Source organism: Stegostoma tigrinum, chromosome 26, assembly GCF_030684315.1.
Source record: "Stegostoma tigrinum isolate sSteTig4 chromosome 26, sSteTig4.hap1, whole genome shotgun sequence".
Classification (NCBI taxonomy): domain Eukaryota; kingdom Metazoa; phylum Chordata; class Chondrichthyes; order Orectolobiformes; family Stegostomatidae; genus Stegostoma; species Stegostoma tigrinum.
The window spans coordinates 12,776,462-12,797,101 of NC_081379.1; the positions used below are offsets into that span (position 1 = coordinate 12,776,462).

The 20,640-nt window shown below is 46.2% G+C and overlaps 1 protein-coding gene across 2 annotated transcripts in view; it reads left to right on the forward strand.

Annotated features, from left to right (window-relative positions):
* The window catches only part of tchp (trichoplein, keratin filament binding), a 525,906-nt gene that overhangs the window by 429,780 nt on the left and 75,486 nt on the right, over positions 1 to 20,640 (forward strand). The gene's annotated exons all lie outside the window — the stretch shown is intronic.

Genomic DNA, 20,640 nt, shown 5'->3' on the forward strand with positions numbered 1-20,640 from the left:
CCTCTGGAAATAAATGCCAACATTGTATTTCACTCAGAGACAGTAAAAACTGCTGATGCCGGAGTCTGAGATAACACAGTGTGGAGCTGAAGGAACACGGCAGGCCAGGCAGTATCAGAGGAGCAGGAAAGCTGACATTTTGGGTCGGGACCCCTCTTTAGAAAAGGGGGACGGGAACGGGGCTCTGAAATAAATGGGGGGGTTCTGGCTGGGGAATGTAGGTGAGATGGAAATAGGTGAGTGCAGGTAGGTACTGGTGGGGATTGGTCAGTGTGGTGGGAGGAGCGGATAGGTGTGAGAAAAGACGGACAGGTCAAGGAAGCAGGGATGAGAGGGCGGGTGTGTCATGGAATGAGGCCGGGGTGGGGGGATTTTGAAGTTAGTAAAGTCCACATTGAGGCCATTAGGCTGTAGGCTCCCGAGGCAGAATACGAGGTACTGCTCCTCCAGTGGTGTCGTTGTGTAAACTGGAGGAGGCCCAGGATGGACACATTGCCCAGAGAGTGGGAGGGGGAGTTGAAGTGGCTTACGACTGGAAGATGTTGTCGTTTGTCATGAACCGAGCACAGGCGCTCTACAAAACGGTCTCCAAGCCTCCAATTGTTCACACTGTTGTAGAGGAGGCCACATTGAGAACAGCGATACAATAGACCACATTAGCAGATGTGCAGGTGAACATCTGCCTGATGTGGAAGGTTTTTTTGAGGACTGGGATGGCGGTGAGGGGGAAGGTGTAGCGGCAGGTGTCGTATCTCCTGCAGTTGCAGGGATAGGTGCCGGGGGTGGTGGGGCTAATGGGAAGTGTGAAGCGGACGAGGGATGAGGGAGCATGCCAGTATAGCTGCAGAAGAGAGCCTATTCTCCACTTATCTCGAGTCTATTCCCAGTCCAGAAACTCCCCACCTATGTCCAGGACCAACCCACGCCCTCCACCTTCTCCAAAACGTCCAATTCCCTGGCCCCCTACACCTCATCATCACGATGGACGTCCAATCCCTGTATACTTGCATTCCCCACACAAATGGCCTAAAGGCCCTCCACTTCTTCCTCTCCCGCAGGCCCAACCAGTTCCCCCTCCATCAACACCCTTATCCACTTAACTGAACTTGCCCTTACCCTTAATAACTTCTCCTTCAATTCCTCCCACTTCCTACAGACAAAGTGGGTGGCCATGGGTACCTACATGGGCCCAAGCTATGCCTGCCTCTTTGTAGGCTACATGGAGCAATCCCTATTCCACAGCTACACTGGCCCCATTCCCCACCTCTTCCTCCATTACATTAATGACTGTATTGGCATCACCTCGTGCTCCCACAAGGGGCTTGAACAGTTCATCCACTTTACTAATACTTTTCACCCCAACCTCAAGTTCACCTGGACCATCTTCGATACCTCGCTATCCTTCATGGACCTGTCAGTCTTCATCTCTGGTGACCACCTCGAAATTGAGATCTATTTCAAGCCCACCAACTCCCACAGCTACCTAGACTACAACTCCTCCCACCCACCTTCCTGCAAGAATGCAATCCCCTACTCCCAAAGATGAGGCATTCCATTTCCGAACATCCCAGATGTCTTCATGCTTCATGGGCAGCAATTTCCCCCTGCAGTGGTTGAAAACACCCTCGACCGCATCTCTTGCGTTTCCCACTCCTCTTCCCTCACATCCCCTCCCCACAATAAAAACAAAGACAAAATCCCCCTTGTCCTCACGTATCACCCTAATAACGTTCAGATTCAACACATCATTCTCCACCACTTCCGCCACCTTCAATCTGACCCCACTACGAAGGATGTATTTCCCTCCCCACCCCTATCTGCCTTCTGTAGGGACTGATCTCGCCACGACTCCCTCATTCACTCCACTCTCCCCATTAGCCCCACCACCCCCAGCACCTTTCCCTGCAACCGCAGGATGCTACACCTGCCCCTACACCTCCCCCCTCACCTCCATCTCAGGCCCCAAAAAAACCTTCCAATCAGACAGATGCTCACCTCCACGCCTGCAAATGTGGTCTACTGTATCTGCTGTTACCAATGTGGCCTCCTCTACATTGGGGAAACCAAGCGGAGGCTCGGAGACCACTTTGTACAATACCTGCACTCGGTTCACGACAGGCAACAACGCCTTCCAGTTGCGGACCACTTCAACTCCCCCTCCCACTCCCTGGGCGACATGTCCATCCCAGGCCTCTTCCAGTGTCACAACAACTCCACCCGGAAACTGGAGGAGCAGCACCTCATATTCCGCCTTGGGAGCCTACAACCCAATGGTCTGAATGTGGACTTTATTAGCTTCAAAATCTCCCCAACCCCCACCTTCATCCAGGACCAACCCTCCTTCTCATCCCCGCCTTCTTGACCTGTCCTTCTTCTCTCCCACCTATCCACTCCTCCCAACTCACTGACCAATCCCTACCACTGCCTACCTGCAATCACTCTTGCCATCCTCCCTACCTTCCCCAGCGCCTCTCATCCCTGCCCCCTTGATCTGTCCATCTTCTCTCCCACCTATCCACTGCTCCCACCTCACTGACTAATCTCTACCTGTGCTCACCTATCAGCATCCCATCTACCTTCCCCAGCCTGATCCCCCCTCTCTAATTATTTCAGAGCCCCGCTTCCCTCCCCCTTTTCTGAAGAAGGGTCCCGACCCCACCCTTTCCTGCTCCTCTGAGGCTGCCTGGCCTGCTGTGTTCCTCCAGCTCCACACTGTGTTACCTCCAACATTGTATTTCCCTTCCTAACTACTGACCCAAGCTGCATGTTTACCATAAAAAAAAACTCTTGACTAGGACTCCTAAGTCCCTTTGCACTTCAGATTTCTGAATTTTCTCCTCATTTAGAAAATAATCCATATGTCTATTCTTACTACCAAAGTGCATAACCTTACACTTACCCATTGGATTCCATCTGCTGCTTTCTTGCCCACTGTCCCAACCTTCTGCAGCCTCCCCTAGTTCTTAAACATAGTTGTACATATCCTCTCAGGTCTCTCTGCTTCGGCACTACACTGCCTTCCCGTGTAAAACTGGGCCGTTAGCTCATATTGCTGCTCCTCACTCACATACTTTCCTAAGTTAAATTTCACTCATTGTGTATCTGCCCATTTTACCAAGTTCTCTGGTTTCCAAGTGTTGATCATTTTGAAACAGATCACCCAGTTCAGATCAGTATTATACATCTAAAAAGAAGACAATAGTGCTCCCAATATTGACCACTTGGGATCGCTGATGTGTACTTCCTTCCAATCGCAGAAAAAACTTGCCTTCACCTCTACCCTCAGTTAGTTTTTGCTGCCACTGTCAGTGTAGACGAGAGTTAAAAGCTTATAGGTCAAAGCTGTCAACATTTAAAAATGTGATTTCAATATGATTGAAAAGGAGGTTACAAAATAGCTTGAAAATATGGGTTAGGTTGCCTTGCCATTTTGAATAGTGGGTGCCCCAGATTTTCCAGGATCTACACATATTTTCCTCTCTTTGGAAAGTTTACATTGACCCCATTGCCTGGACAGAGCAGCAGATTGCCGACTGAAGATGTGAGGATGGATAAGTATTCTAAAATTTTATCTGAGTGACACTGGCAACCTTGGAAAGCTTCTGAAGAACTTTCCTACAGGCTGTAGTTAAAGAAATAAACAAAAAAAGGAAATGTATTGATTTTGCAGTAAGGAAACAAGACCTATGGTTCAATAGGAATGTATGACCATCATTATGTTCCTGGTGTGCTGTTCCAGACACCAGACTGTGGGAAGGATGTGAAAGCACTGGACAGAGTCCAAAAGACATTGATGAGAATGGCTGCAGGGATGAGAAGAAAGATTGATATGAAGAAAGATTGGAAAAGTTGCGACCATTTTGCTCGGAGAGAAGACTAAGAGGAGATTTTTGTTTGAAATTTTCAGAACCATGAGCAATCTGGGCACAGTAGACAGGGAGAAACTGCTGCCAATCACAATGGATCATGAACCAGGGCACACAGTTTTAAAGTATTTTGCAAAAGAAGCAAACGTGAGGTGAGAAAAACATTTTTACACAGCGCAAGTTCTGCAATGCACAGCCTGGATGTGAAATAGTGGTAGGTTCACTTGAGGCATTCAAGACAGCATTGGATAATAATTAAACAGAAACAATGTGTAGGGTTACAGAGAAAAGACAGAGGATTTTACTGAGTTAAAATCCTTAAAGGGCTGGTGCAGGCCTGATGGGTTGAATGGCCTCTTTTTGCACAATTCTGCGATTTTCCAAATTTGCTTCAGCTCATTCCATCACCATAGCCTCTTCCTTTTTCCCTTATGCACTCATGTAGTTTTGTTTTCAATTTCAACTTTGATATTTGCTTTAGCTGAGGGATAATACAGATCAGGTCACCCTTGCCTTTCTTCAAAATATTGTCATAGGATGTTTTACATTCATTTGAAAGGGCCTTGGTTTAACAAAAGGTGAGACCCAACTGAGCAGCACTTTCAGCCCAAATACTGGGCTCACATTGTGGAGCAGGAGTTAAACTCAGAACTTACTGATGCCAAGTTGAGAATGCAAGCATCCAGCTGTCAAATATCTTTGATGGACAAAAGTGTAGAATGCATTGGGTCTGGCCTCACCTCAGACCACCAATTAAATTCTAAAACAAACAAAGAACTGTGGACCCCATAAATCTTTAGGTTCTTGATAATTTTACGAATGGGATTAGCTTTTCCCGAGCTACTCTAAAAAGCCCATTTATGATCTTGAAAATCTCTATCAGATCTCACCTTAGTCTTCTTTCCAAAGAAAGTTGGTAAGGCCACTTTCGAAGTATTATGTGCAGTTCTGGTCACCCTGCTATGGGATGGATGTTATTAAATTGGAGAGACTTCAAAAAAGATTTACCAGGATTATGCCAGGACTGGAGGGTTTGAAGAGGCTGGATAGACTGGGAATGTTGTTCAACGGAGTGTAGGACATTAAGGGGTGACCATATAGAGGTTTCTCACACCACGAGCAGCATAGAGCATGTGAATAGCAAGGGTCGTTTTGCTAGGATGGGTAATTTCAAACCTAAAGGGCATACCTTTAAGGTGAAAGGAGAAAGATAAGTAGAAATAAAAGGCTTCAGGATTTTCCTCAACCTTGTTTGCTAAAGATATTTCATGATCCTTTTTGGCCCTCTTAATTCTTCATTTCAGATTGGTCCTACATTCCCAATATTCTTCCAAAGGTTCATCTGTTTTCAGTCATCATGAACTTTTTTATGCTTCCTTTTTCATCTTTGCTAGTCTCAAAATTTCACCTGCCATCCATGGTTCCCTAATCTTGCCCTTTCTATCTCTCATTTTCACAGGGACATGTCTGTCCTGCACTCTAATCAATCTCTCTTTAAAAGCCTCCCACATATCAAATGTGGATTTACCCTCAAACAGCTGCTCCCAATCCACATTCCCCACCTCCTGCTGAATTTTGCCGTAGTTGGCCTTACCGCAATTTGGCACTTTTCCTTTAGGACCACTCTCATCTTTGTTCATCAGTATTCTAAAACTTACAGAATTGTGATTACTATTCCCAAAGTAATCCCCTCCTGAAACTTCAACCATCTGGCCGGACTCATTCCCCAACACCAGGTCCAGTATGGCCTCTTCCTGAGTTGGACTATTCATATACTGCTCTAGAAAACCCTCCTGGATGCTCCTTACAAATTCTGCTCCATCTAAACCCCTAACACTAAGTGAATTCCAGTCAATGTTGGGAAAATTAAAATCTCCCATCACGGCCTGTTGCTTCTACATCTTTCCATAATCTGTCTACATATTTGTACCTTTATCTCACACTTGCTGTTGAGAGACCTGTAGTACAGCCCCAACATTGTTAGCGCACCCTTCCTATTTCTGAGCTCTGTCCATATTGCCTCACTGCTTGAGTCCTACATAGTGCCCTCCTTCAGCACAGCTGTGATGTCCTCTCTGACCAGTAATGCAACTCCTCCACCCCTTTTACCTCCCTCTCTATTCCGCCTGAAGCATTTATATCCTGGGATATTTAGTCACCAGCAGAATGCTTGACTCAAGTGAGGCTCCATGAGGTGATTTTCCTCCCGTGAGCATTAAATTGCTATTGGTTTGCCTTTTTTGTTCTGTAGGTGCCCCTTGATGTTGAAAGAAAGAGAAGGATGGTCGGTAATGACAAGAGCCCACTGGCCTAACAGAAAACTTTACCTTGTCTGCCTTTCTCCCCTTTTGGTTGGTAGCCCTCTCATCTCTGCATCAGAAAATTGCTAGATTAAGCCTTATTCTAGGATCTGAACACATAATTTTGGCTGAAACTCCAGTACAGAGTACTACATTGTTAGAGATCAACCCAATTAAATTGAAAACAGTTATTTGTTCCAGTGATTTTGCTTGACCATTCAAGATTATGACATTATTCAATAAAAGGGTAGAGTTATTTGTAGCAGTTAAAATATCTCCTTCAATCAGTTACATCAAACATAGACGACATGACCATTCATTTTACTGCTATTTATGGGGCCACACTTGCCTACATTATACTTCTGAGAAATGCTTTGAAGTATTTTTGAGGGCTGTATAATATAAATGCAGTTCCGTTTATGTTCCTGTCCTATCGGAGCTGAGTTATAATTTCACAGAGAATTGTTACATGCCTAGTCCAGCACAAACCTGAACTGAGCAGCTCATAGTTAGACGAAAATCAGCCAAGGGGCCTCACTATTAAAACTCAGCCAGTGTGAAGAATAAACATTGAGTGATTGGAGGAGGATATGGGGGTTGGAGAGTACAGAGACAATCACAACTCTGAGCTCTATAAGGTGTTTATCCAACACTGAAAGTTATAAACCTGTGGTTGCCGGATGCTGAGGAATGCTGAATGGGACAGGCCCTTAGGTCTCACTCAATTTCTTGATGGTGACGTTCAACGGGCTTTAGGCCCTTAATTTACATTCTTCAGGGTCCTAATGTCTCTCCCAAGTGTCTAAAATATTGGTCCCACAAATTTAGCAGCAAGGGCACACTCTACTGCATTGAGAACATGTCACTATTCGATGGGTTCTCCTTCTACACCAGTTTCTACTCCACATTCTCTCTCCTTTCTTTAATCTGGGTTGGATTCAAAGAAGGGTCCCAGGAAGGAAAAATACAATTGCCCATTTGACTGACCCACTCACTCCTCTGCAGCCCAAAAGGGAGTCTGGCCACAGCATAATCAGCTTTGAAGAGCTCAACTTTTATCTTTTCTGAAAATGTGTAATCAATGATGTACTCAAATGCCTACATTTCTAAAAATAATAACGAGCTACATTGTAATCACAGAACAGAAAATAAACCCTTCCCTCCAAGTTTGGTTTATACTTGGTCTTAAAGTGTCAGAATTTTGACTTCAAGCTGCTTAATTTGGGACATGATTTGACAATATGGCTTAAGATTTTTGGGACCAAAGCATTGACTTCTGCACAACATCTAACCTTGAATTGTATCAGTATAAGAAGGGGGAAAGCACGTTCTACGTGATGGCTTCAAGTTTAAAGTAATACCTCGCCATACACTGATATGTTCATTACCCATCCTGGCTGTTTCCATTAATTAATGTCAGTTCGCTGAATTTCAAGGTTGCGTGACTGAGTGGAATAAGCCAAAAGATGTTAGGTTAATCCTTAATTATTTTGTTGTTTGAAAGGAACCTTGAGGGTGATACAGGAAATGATTTTAAAGGAAGAACGGGTCACTCTTCATCAGTGCGATATTAGTGTGCTGCTGCAGGCAGGAAATTAAATGAATCCAGGAAGCAGCAGTGGGTGAGAAATTCCACATGTCAGTCTTGTCTTTGCTGATTTACTGAAGGGGACTTGCAGTGTTCAAACATTTACAAAGAAATTGATCACCAGGATCAAGTGAAACTCACAATCAAGCTGCATTGCCCAGTTCTGAACAGTTTCTAAGCCATGCTGGGTGGGAGAGTTACCAAATATCTACAGGCAAGATTTTAACTCATTCCAAGACAACCCATTCACATAGAGATAATACTCATTCCCTATATATCCGATGCTAGCCTTTGTTAAAATCTCTGTGAATTGGACTCCTGTGTCATGGGAGCCTGATAAATTAAACAAGGATAGTATGAATACAGTTTTCATCGTAATCTCAATATTGGCAGAAGGGTTTACTGCAAAAATATGCAAAGTCACTGTTCATGACTGAGTTACAACTGTCATTTCAAAGTTTGAGAACTTACTAGATTCTTTCTTGCCAATCACAGTGCATGCAAAATTTGGAAACAAAAGCATTGGTGGAAATAGTCAGTAGATCAGTGAGCGTCTGCACTGAAAATAGATGAGGTGGAATTTCCTCACAACTAGGGAGGTCAAGTGATAATGGGAACCGCAGATGCTGGAGAATCCAAGATAACAAAATATGAAGCTGGATGAATGCAGCAGGCCAAGCAGCATCTCAGGACCACAAAAGCTGACGTTTCGGGCCTAGACCCTTCATCAAAGAGGGGGATGGGACAGGGTTCTGGAATAAATAGGGAGAGAGGGGGAGGCGGACCGAAGATGGAGAGAAAAGAAGATAGGTGGAGAGGAGAGTATAGGTGGGGAGGTAGGGAGGGGATAGGTCAGTCCAGGGAAAACGGACAGGTCAAGGAGGCGGGATGAGGTTAGTAGGTAGGAAATGGAGGTGCGGCTTGAGGTGGGAGGAAGGGATGGGTGAGAGGCAGAACAGGTTAGGGAGGCGGAGAAAGGCTGGGCTGGTTTTGGGATGCAGTGGAAGAAGGGAACGAGCTGGGCTGGTTTTGTGATGCAGTGGGGGGAGGGGAGATTTTGAAGCTTGTGAAGTCCACATTGATACCATTGGGCTGCAGGGCTCCCAAGCGGAATATGAGTTGCTGTTCCTGCAACCTTCGGGTGGCATCATTGTGGCACTGCGGGAGGCCCATGATGGACGCGTCATCTGAGGAATGGGAGGGGGAGTTAAAATGGTTCGCGACTGGGAGGTGCAGTTGTTTGTTGCAAACCGAGCGGAGGTTATCTGCAAAGCGGTCCCCAAGCCTCCGCTTGGTTTCGCCAATGTAGAGGAAGCCACACCAGGTACAATGGATACAGTGAACCACATTGGCAGATGTGCAGGTGAACATCTGCTTAATATGGAAAGTCATCGTGGGGCCTGGGATGGGGGTGAGGGAGGAGGTGTGGGGACAAGTGTAGCATTTCCTGCGGTTGCAGGGGAAGGTGCCGGGTGTGGTGGGGTTGGAAGGGATTGTGGAGCGGACAAGGGAGTCATGGAGAGAGTGGTCTCTCCAGAAGGCAGACAAGGGTGGAGATGGAAAAATGTTTTGGGTGGTGGGGTTGGATTGTACATGGCGGAAGTGTTGAAGGATGATACGTTGTATCTGGAGGTTGGTGGGGTGGTGTGTGAGAACGAGGGGGATCCTCTTTGGGCGGTTGTGGCGGGGGCGGGGTGTGAGGGATGTGTTGCGGGAAATGCGGGCGACACGGTCGAGGGTGTTCTCGACCACAGCGGGTTTGAAGTTGCGGTCCTTGAAGAACGTGGACATCTGGGATGTGCGGGAGTGGAATGCCTCATCCTCGGAGCAGATGTGGCAGAGGCGGAGTCATTGGGAATAGGGGATGGAATTTTTGCAGGAGCATGGGTGGGAGGAGGTGTATTCTAGGTAGCTGTGGGAGTCAGTGGGCTTGAAATGGACATCAGTTTCTAGCTGGTTGCCTGAGATGGAGACTGAGAGGTCCAGGAAGGTGACGGATGTGCTGGAGGTGGCCCAGGTGAACTTGAGGTTCGGGTGGAAGGTGTTGGTGAAGTGGATGAACTGTTCGAACTCCTCTGGGGAGCAAGAGGCAGCGCCGATACAGTCATCAATGTAACGGAGGAAGAGGTGGGGTTTGGGGCCTGTGTAGGTGTGGAAGAGGGACTGTTCCACGTAACGTAATCCATTGTACCCGGTGTGGCTTCCTCTACATTGGGGAAACCAAGCGGAGGCTTGGGAGCCGCTTTGCAGAACACCTCCACTCGGTTCGCAATAAACAACTGCACCTCCCAGTCGCGAACCATTTTCACTCCCCCTCCCATTCCTCAGAAGACATGTCCATCATGGGCCTCCTGCAGTGCCACAATGATGCCACCCGAAGGTTGCAGGAACAGCAACTTATATTCCGCTTGGGAGCCCTGTAGCCCAATGGTATCAATGTGGACTTCACCAGCTTCAAAACCTCCCCTTCCCCTACTGCATCCCAAAACCAGCCCAGTTCTTCACCTCCCCCACTGCATTCCAAAACTAGCCCAGTTCATACCATCCCCCCACTGCATCCTAAAACCAGCCCAGCCCGTCGCTGCCTCCCTAACCTGTTCTTCCTCTCACCCATCCCCTCCTCCCACCTCAAGCCGCACCTCCATTTCCTACCTACTAACCTCATCCCACCTCCTTGACCAGTCCATCTTCCCTGGACTGACCTATCCCCTCCCTACCTCCCCACCTATACTCCCCTCTCCACCTATCTTCTTTTCTCTCCATCTTTGGTCCACCTCCCCCCTCACCCTATTTATTCCAGAGCCCTGTCCCATCCCCCTCTCTGATGAAGGGTCTAGGCCCGAAACGTCAGCTTTTGTGCTCCTGAGATGCTGCTTGGCCTGCTGCGTTCATCCAGCTTCACACTTTGTTATTTAGGGAGGTCAAGTGATTGTTTTGTTGAACATTTATTTTATATTTAGAAATTCAACCCTAAACACCCCAAAGCTTCAATTCTGAGGAGAGTTGACCCAGTGGATCTTATGGGAGAATCTAGAACTGGAGGGTCATAGTTTTAATTTAAGGGGGCGCCTATTTAAAGCATCATTTCTCTCTTGGGTTGTTAGTCCTTCGAATTCCCTCCTTTGAAAGGCGGTGGATGCAGAATCTATAAATACTTTGAAGGCAGAGTTAGATATATTCTTATTGAGTCATACAGCACGGCAACAGACCCCTTGATCCTACCAGTCTATGCTGAACATCATCCCAAACTAAGTTAATCCAACCTGTTTGATCCATATCCCTCCAAACATTTCTTATTAATGTACTTATCCAAAAGTTTTTTAAACATTGTAACTGTACTCCCATCCATCACTTCCTCTGGAAGTTCATTCTACACATGAACCCCTCTGCATAATTTGCCTCTCATATCTTTTCTAAATTTTTCTCTTCTCACCTTAAACTATGCCCCCTAGTCCTGAAATTCCCCACCCTAGGGAAAAGACACCTGCCATGCACATTATCTATACTCCTCATTATTTTATAAACCTCTGTAAGGTCACCTCTCAACCTCCTAAGCTCCAGTGAAAAAAGTCCCAGCCGGTCCTTGATTACCATGGGGATGAAAGATTAATGGAGGTATGCGGGTATATGGAATTGAGGTTAAAATAAGATCAGCCACAATCTTATTGAATGGTGGATCAAGCTTGAAGGGCCAAGTGGCCTACTCTTGTCCCTTATTCAGTTGCTGGTGATGGGCATTTCAGAGAATTAGGAAGATGAGGGATTATTGTTTGACTTGAAGAGTCCACTGCAGTAAATTGAATATAAATTTTGAGGATCAAAACTTTGGAATTTTGTACTTAATGAATGAACCTCTTTGCTGGAAATGAACCACTTTCCCCATCCTAATTTTTATGTCTATTCGTTCATGGGATGCGAGCATCATTGTCAATGTCAGCACTTGTTACATTTGAGAACGTGAGGGTGGATGACCTTCTTGGATTACTGCAGCCTTTGAGGTGACTGCACCCACAGTGCTGTTGGGGAGGGAGGTTCCAGGATTTTGGTTTAAGTGCCAAGTGAAGAATTGGTGAAATGTTTGCAATTCAGGATGGTGTGAACTGAAGGGGAGCTTGCAGCTAGTGCAACACCCATACATCACTTGCCCTATTTCCTTTAAATGGCAACGTTTTGGAAAGTGCTGTGCAAGGAACTTTGGCAAGTTGCTGCAATTCATCTTGTAGATCACTGCTGCCATTTTTGTCTGCTAACAGAGAGATTGGATATTAGTAGTTAAGTGTGCTTATCAATGAGTTTGCTTAGCTCTGGACAGTGTTGAGCTACTGGAGTAACTGCTTTATTTTGGAAGCTTTTGACTTCCTTGATACTTCATCAGGAACTAACAGAAGTTCAATTACATGGTGTCTGGTGCCCTCTCTTGGCTGAATGCAGGCAGGGGCAAATTTTCTCTCTAAAAACCAATTCCAATTATTTTTAACAATTCTGAAGAGTGACTGGACCTGAAGGGTTGGCTCTGCTGCCAGCCTTGCTAAGTTTCTCTAGCCATTTCTGTTTTTGTTTCAGATTTCCAGGATCCATAGTTCTTTGGGAGATTTTTTCCAATTATTTTTATATCTTTCCTCGAGATCCCAATTGAAATTGGTTCAGCCTTCCGGTGGGAAATAACAACCACAAGAAATACAGCTGCTGTAAATCAGAAACAAAAACAGAAGTGCCTGGCAGCATCTATGAAGTGAAATCAGAGTAAACGCTTCGGGTCCCATGACCCTTCTTCAGAACAGTTCAGAACTTTTCGAACAACTTCTGCTTTTGTTTCTGATTTACAGCATCCACAGTTCTTTCATTTTATATTTAGTATTTAGCTCACTGCCAAAATGAGCTTTGAGAAGATTTGTAGCTCAGGTTGAGGTTCTGGATGTGAGTTTGCTCGCTGAGCTGGAAGGTTAGTTTTCAGACGTTTCGTCACCATTCTAGGTAACGCCATCAGTGAGCCTCCGACGAAGTGCTGGTGTTATGTCCCGCTAATTAATAGAAAGCGGGACATAACACCAGCGCTTCGTTGGAGGCTCACTGATGTTACCTAGAATGGTGACGCAACGTCTAAAAACTAACCTTCCAGCTCAGCGAGCAAACTCACATCACTGCCAAATCTCTGCTAGGCATGCCCACCTTGAAGAAGTTCTGCTCCCCTCTCCCAGTTCTGAGGAAGGGTCACTGGACATGAAACGTTAACTCTAATTTTCTCTTCATTAATGCTGCTAGACCTGCTGAACTTTTGTAGCAAATTCTCAGCTGATTCTGTAGCATCTGCAGTTCAACAAGTCTCTGTCTTTGGGATCAAGGAGGGCTTGTTGCCGTGGTGGCTCAGCAGGGTCCGAGATTGCAATAAGCCCAAGTTTTGATATGGAGGCTGTGTCATATGTCAGGTAGGTAGGCAACCCTTGAAGAGATGTTTGGAGGCCTGACTAATCTGTCACACTGGTTTGATCTCTTTAGGGGTGCCTTGGATAAGAATGTGCAAGAGAACAGGAGGAGGAAAGAACAATTATATTATTGCCTTTAATGACCTCTAGCCATTCCAAAGCTCTTCAGGTACAATAACAGCCTTTAGAAAAGTAGTCATTGTTGTAACGTAGGGAGACTCAGCAGGCAACGATGAAGGGTCTAGGCCCGAAACGTCAGCTTTTGTGCTCCTAAGATGCTGCTTGTCCTGCTGTGTTCATCCAGCTCCACACTTTGTTATCTCGGATTCTCCAGCATCTGCAGTTCCCATTATCTCTGATCACAATTTTCCCAGACAAGCGGCACCGAGATAGATTCCCAATTGCAACTGTTTATTTGTCCTTGTAGTGAGCTTGATTTCAATGATGACAACATGAAAACTATGGGAAAAATCATTTTATTTAAATGAGCCATTCAGTTGTGTAGGTATTTATTGTTGAGGTAGTTTAATCACATTTGATCATTAGATATATCTTTGCCACAGATGAGTGCCCATAGTGTTAGTTTCACACAAACAAAATTATTTACGTATGTTTCTCATAGGCAAAGGAAATCCCAAAGTGCTTTAGAACATGAAGCCACAATCCAGGATTTCAACTACAGCCAAGGGTGACACATTAGTGCAACATCTCAGCAACACAAAGGTGCCAATCAGCCCATTCAGATAATTGTATAAAAAGCTCAGGACTGTTCAAAGGGATCCATATGCAATTGAACAAACGTGCTTGCTCACATTCAGAAGGTCGACAAGGCTGGTGGGGTGCATTCTGTCACATCTACAATCGCCGTCCCTCGCACAACAAAGTCCAAGAGGCAGACAGCACTAATGAGCAGCTAAAGAGGTGGAACAGAGGAGACGGCAGGAATAACAATCTGGAGGCCCCAATAAATGTCATAGGAACATGGGTTTGAATCCCACCAAGGCAACTGTTGGAATTTAAACCAAGTGAATGTACTGGAGTTTAGTCTAGACTCATGAAATGCAACCTTCAACCCAACTACTTCACTTTAAAGGGACACAAATATGCTGCCGTTACCTAGTCTTGCCTATAAAGTGACCCACAGTCATGCGGTTAACTCAAACACTCGTTGAAAAATTCAGTTTACAGGCAATAATTGCTGGGAGTTGCTGGCGACGCCCAAACCCCTTGAAATTAAGGGGGGAAAAAAAACCCTGCCTTGACTGCAAAGGTCCCTTTGGCTGCTGAGAATCTCAGATTGATGACACTCCCCAACCTCCCTCTAATGGTGAAGACAGTGATACACGAACTTTCCCAGTGCCCACCAGGTAAGGGGAGGAAGAGATCAGAGAAGAGAAAAATGAAGGGCAGAAACAGGAGACTTAAATTACATTTAAAAAATGGAGTTACGAGGAATGAAAAGTAATCGTGAAGAATGAGATTGAAACAAAAGTGTCCATTTTACATTTGCAAACAAAAAGGGGGCTGGATTTTAACGGGTAGGTAGGGATAGGGACAAAGGGTTCCCACTCGCAGTGTTAGAGTCATTGATTAGTCTGCCTGCAAGAGGACAGCCCACCACGGAGTCATTAAAACAACCATCAGGAGCAATTAAAATAAATGGCCACGAGCAGTGCCCACAGCAGGGACTGCAGCCAGCCCTGAAGGCTACAAATTGCCAGGGTTCCTGAATGTCAAAATGTTTTCATGGCAAGTCTGAAGCTCAGCTGCAGGTGAAGGAGGTCAGTGGGCTGTAGTTGGAGGGGTAAAAGAGCTGGTGCAGTAAGGTGCTGGGGACCAAAGGGGTGTGACTGATACTCCCCTCAACAGTCTGACCACCGAAGTCTGGCAGCCTGGATCATGGAACTCTCTCCCATCACGTGAAATCCAAACAATTGAAAGTACGTGCATCTTCCCATATCTTCTTTGCCGCTAGTAAAATAACAGAGCCCGGGCAGGTAAGGAGGCAGCAGGAACTGCACCCATAGCATGGCACTTACTAAACCACCCAATAGATCTCAGCCCAGTGAGTCATTTTCCTTCAGCCCAAAAAACAGAGAAACTTTTGTTGCTCCCAGTTTTTCTAAGACATGGAGAATATTGCTTCAATTGCCTTTTACTGCTGTTCCAGATTCTGATCAAGTTCAATGATATATTCAACTCAGAATTTAGATGAACCTTAACAATTTCCAAATGACTATTCAAATTCTGCAATGGAAAAGTTATTTTAAAAAAAGCAAAACATAAAGTAACTTGGATAAACTAGGAGAATAAAACCAGAACCACTACACATTGGCCGCAGGTGGAGAGGTGAAAAGGGAACTGATGGTGTGTAAGGAGATGGGGATCACGGGGGGGAAGCTACTTAAATAACGAAATGGGACAAAGCTCTTCTCCTCCCCCCTCCCAAACTTCTAATTGGTAACTGCAAAGCATTATGGGGAGATAGGTACAAAATGTATAATTTCTGAGGACTTTGTTAATCTTTCACTATTAAAAATCGGTATTTCCCCGCTGCCTTAGGCTATTATCTCACGATTTCTAAGCTACCAGAAACAATTTATGTCAATCGTGCTTTCACACATGCAACTGTTTTAATTCAGCATTACAGTTATTTTGGGAATCTCTTAAAAAATACCCATTTTGTAGACATTCCATAAATTCCTTTTCTTGGGATCCACTACGGACCAGATTTTCTCAGTCCATCTGCATATCGAAGTCAGAGTGGTGAGAGATAATGGGAACTGCAGATGCTGGAGAATTCCAAGATGATAAAACGTGAGGCTGGATGAACACAGCAGGCCAAGCAGCATCTCAGGAGCACAAAAGCTGACACTTCGGGCCTAGACCCTTCTTCAGAGAGGGGGATGGGGAGAGGGGCGGACCGAAGATGGAGAGAAAAGAAGATAGGGAGGGGATAGGTCAGTCCAGGGAAGACGGACAGGTCAAGGAGGTGGGATGAAGTTAGTAGGTAGATGGGGGTGCGGCTTGGGGTAGGGGGGATAGGTCAGTCCAGGGAAGACGGACAGGTCAAGGAGGTGGGATGAAGTTAGTAGGTAGATGGGGGTGCGGCTTGGGGTAGGGGGGATAGGTCAGTCCAGGGAAGACGGACAGGTCAAGGAGGTGGGATGAAGTTAGTAGGTAGATGGGGGTGCGGCTTGGGGTGGGAGGAAGGGATGGGTGAGAGGAAGAACCGGTTAGGGAGGCAGAGACAGGCTGGACTGGTTTTGGGATGCAGTGGGGGGGGGGGGGGGGGGGGAAGAGAAGAGCTGGGCTGGTTGTGTGGTGCAGTGGACGAACTGGGCTGGTTTAGGGATGCTGTAGGGGAAGGGGAGATTTTGAAACTGGTGAAGTCCACATTGATACCATTAGGCTGCAGGGTTCCCAGGCAAAATATGAGTTGCTGTTCCTGCAACCTTCGGGTGGCATCATTGTGGCAGTGCAGGAGGCCCATGATGGACATGTCATCTAAAGAATGGGAGGGGGAGTGGAAATTGTTTGCGACTGGGAGGTGCAGAACACCTCCGCTCAGTTTGCAACAAACAACTCCCCCTCCCATTCTCTAGATGACATGTCCATCATGGGCCTCCTGCACTGCCACAATGATGCCACCCGAAGGTTGCAGGAACAGCAACTCATATTCCGCCTGGGAACCCTGCAGCCTAATGGTATCAATGTGGACTTCACCAGTTTCAAAACCTCCCCTTCCCCCACTGCACCACACAACCAGCCCAGCTCTTCTCCCCCCCACCCACTGCATCCCAAAACCAGTCCAGCCTGTCTCTGCCTCCCTAACCGGTTCTTCCTCTCACCCATCCCTTCCTCCCACCCCAAGCTGCACCCTCATCTACCTACTAACCTCATCCCACCTCCTTGACCTGTCCGTCTTCCCTGGACTGACCTATCCCCTCCCTACCTATACTCTCTCCACCTATCTTCTTTACTCTCCATCTTCGGTCCGCCTCCCCCTCTCTCCCTATTTATTCCAGAACCCTCTCCCCATCCCCCTCTCTGATGAAGGGTCTAGGCCCGAAACGTCAGCTTTTGTGCTCCTGAGATGCTGCTGGGCCTGCTGTGTTCATCCAGCCTCACATTTTATCATCTTGGAAGTCAGAGTGGTTATCTCTGGTTTGTTACCCGTGCCACGTGATAGCAAGATAAAGAACAGGGAGAGGTTTTAGCTGAACACGTGGTTGCAGGGATGGTGCAGGAGGGAGGGCTTCAGGTACATGGACACTTGGGGCTCATTCTGGGGAAGGTGGGACCTCTACAAACAGGACGGTCTCCACTTGAACCAGAGGGGCACTAAATATCCTGTTTGGGAAATTTGCTAGTGCTATTCAGGTGGATTTAAACTAGCTCAGCAGGGGAATGGGAAACGGAGGTGTAGTTCCAGTATACAGGAGGAAGACAGTAGGGAGGACATGGGCAGGATCCCACTGTCACAGGGCTGTGCTGGCAGACAGCAAGCTGGTTTGAAGTGTGTCTACTTCAACGCCAGGAACATCCGCAATAAGGTAGGTGAGCTCGCAGCATGGATAGGTACCTGGGATTTCGGTGTTGTGGCCATTTTGGAGACATGGCTAGAGCAGGGTCAGGGATGGTTGTTGCAGGTTCCAGGGTTTAGATCTTTCATTAAGATCAGGGAAGGTGGTCAAAGAGGGGGAGGTGTGGCTTTGTTAGTCAAGGACAGTATAACAGTGGCTGAAAGAACTTTTGACGAGGACTTGTCTACTGAGGTGGTTTGGGCTGAGGTCCGAAATAGGAGAGGAGAGGTCACACTGCTGGGAGATTTTTTATAGGCCTCCGCATAGTTCCAGGGATGTGGAGGAGGGGATTGGCAAAACGATTCTGGGCAAGAGTGAAAGGAACAGGGTGGTCATTATGGGAGACTTTAACTTCTCTAACATTGACTGGAATTGCTATAACTCTAGTACATCAGATGGATCAGTTTTTGTCCAACGTGTGCAGGACGGTTTCCTGACACAGTATGTCGAAGGACCGACGTGAGGGTAGGCCACACTGGATCTAGTACTTGGTAATGAACCAGGCCAGGTGTTTGATTTAGTGGTAGGTGAGCACTTTGGAGAGAGTGACCATAATTCAGTTACGTTTACTTTAGCAATGGAAAGGGATAGGAACATGCTACTGGGCAAGATTTATAGATGGGGGAGGGGGCAATTATAATGCAATTAGGCAAGACTTAGGAGGCATAGAATGGGTAGCAAAATGCAGGGGATGGGGACAATCGAAATGTGGAGCTGGTTTAAGGAACAGATAATGTGTGTCCTTGACAGGTATGTCCCTGTCAGGCAGGGAGGAAGTGATAAGGTAAGGGAACCGTGGTTTACTAAAGAAATTGTATCTCTTGTTAAGCGGAAGAGGGAGGCTTGTGACGATAAGACAAGATGGTTCAGATGAGGCGATGGAGAGTTACAGATTAGCTAGGAAGGATTTAAAGAGAGAGTTAAGAGCAAGGAGGGGACATGAGCAGACATTGGCAGGTAGAATAAAGGAGAACCCTAAAGCTTTCTATAGGTATGTGAGGAATAAGAGGATGACTAGGGTAGGAATAGGGCCAGTCAAAGACAGAAGTGGGAAGTTGTGTGTGGGCCCTGTGGAGATTGGAGAGGTACTAAATGAATATTTCTCATCTGTTTTCACTGAGGAACAGGACAATATTATAGAGGAGATGACTGAGTTACAGGCTACTAGAATTGAAAGGATTGCAGTTAGTAAGGAATTATCAATTTTAGGTGTGAAGGTAGATAAATCCCCTGAGCCCGATGGGATTTTTCTGAGGATTCTCTGGGAAGCTAAGGAGGAGGTGGCGGAGCCCTTGGCCTTGATCTTTGAGTCCTCATTGTCTACAGGTTTAGTACCAGAGGACTGGAGGATTGCAAATGTTGTGCCCTTGTTCAAGAAGGGCAGTAGAGATGACCCACGTAATTATAGACCTGTGAGCCTTATAATCCTTTCCAAAACTTTTCCTACAACAGACATAAGAGATAGGATTCATAATCGTCTAGCAAGCAGCAATTTGATTGGAGATAGTCAACATGGATGCGCCAAGGGCAGGTCATGTCTCACAAACCTCTAGTTTTTTTTGAGAAGGTGACCAAGCATGTGGATGAAGGTAGGGTGTAGGGCAGTTGACGTGGTGTACATGGACCTCAGTAAAGCCTTTGATAAGGTTCCACATGGTAGGCTATTGGAGAAATTATGGAGGCATGGGATTGAGGGAGATTTAGCAGTTTGGATTAGAAACTGACTTTCTGTAAGAAGGCAACAAGTGGTGGTTGATGGAACATATTCGGCCTGAAGTCTGGTTACTAGTGGTGTGCCTCAAGGATCTGTTTTTGGGACCACTGCTGTTTGTCATTTTTATAAATGACTTGGACGCAGGCATAGGTGGATGGGTTAGTGAGTTTGCAGACGACACTAAAGTCGGTGGAGTGGTGGACAGTGTGGAAGAATATTGCAGGGAGACTTGGATAAACTGCAGAATTGGGTTGAGAAGTGGCAAATGGAGCTCAATGTGGATAAACGTGAGGTGATTCACTTTGGAAAGAATAATAGGAAGGCAGAATACTGGGTCAATGGAAAGATTCTTGGTAGTGTCGATGTGCAGAGGGATCTTGGTGTCCATGTACATAGATCCCTGAAAGTTGTCACAGGTTGATAGTGCTGTTAAGGCGGCTTACGGTGTGTTAGGTTTTATTGGTAGAGGGAGAGTGTTCCGGAGCCGTGACGTCATGCTGCAACTGTACAAAACGCTAGTGTGGCCTCACCTGGAATATTGCATGCAGTTCTGGTCGCCCCATTACAGGAAGGATGTGGAAGCATTGGAAAAAGGTGCAGAGGAGATTTACCAGCATGTTGCCTGGTCTGGAGCAAAGGTCCTATGAAGAAAGGCTGAGGGACTTGGGTCTGTTCTCATTGGAGAGAAGGCGGCTAAGAGGGGATTTAATAGAGACATACAAGATGATCAGAGGATTAGATAGGGTGGACAGAGAGTCTGTTTCCGAGGATGATGACGACGTCAGCTTGTACAAGGGGGCATAGCTACAAATGGAGGGGCGATGGATATAAGACAGATGTCAGAGAGTGGTAAGGGTGTGGAACGCCCTGCCTGCCAATGTAGTTAACTCAGCCACATTAGGGGCATTTAAAAGAGTCCTTGGAAGCCCTATCCTCAGCCTTAGTTATTATCATTACTGGGATTATTATTAGCACTTATTGAACATCATTGAGATTCTTAAGATGGTTATTAAACATGTTGGCCTCTGCAGCAGACAAAATGATACTCGTCTCCCACAGCCTCTAGCTTCTAAATTAGAGATTTACCACCTCCAGTAACAAAATGTAGATCTGTTAACTTAGCTAAGATTCAAAACTCAGACTTTTGTGGCTTCTACATCTCT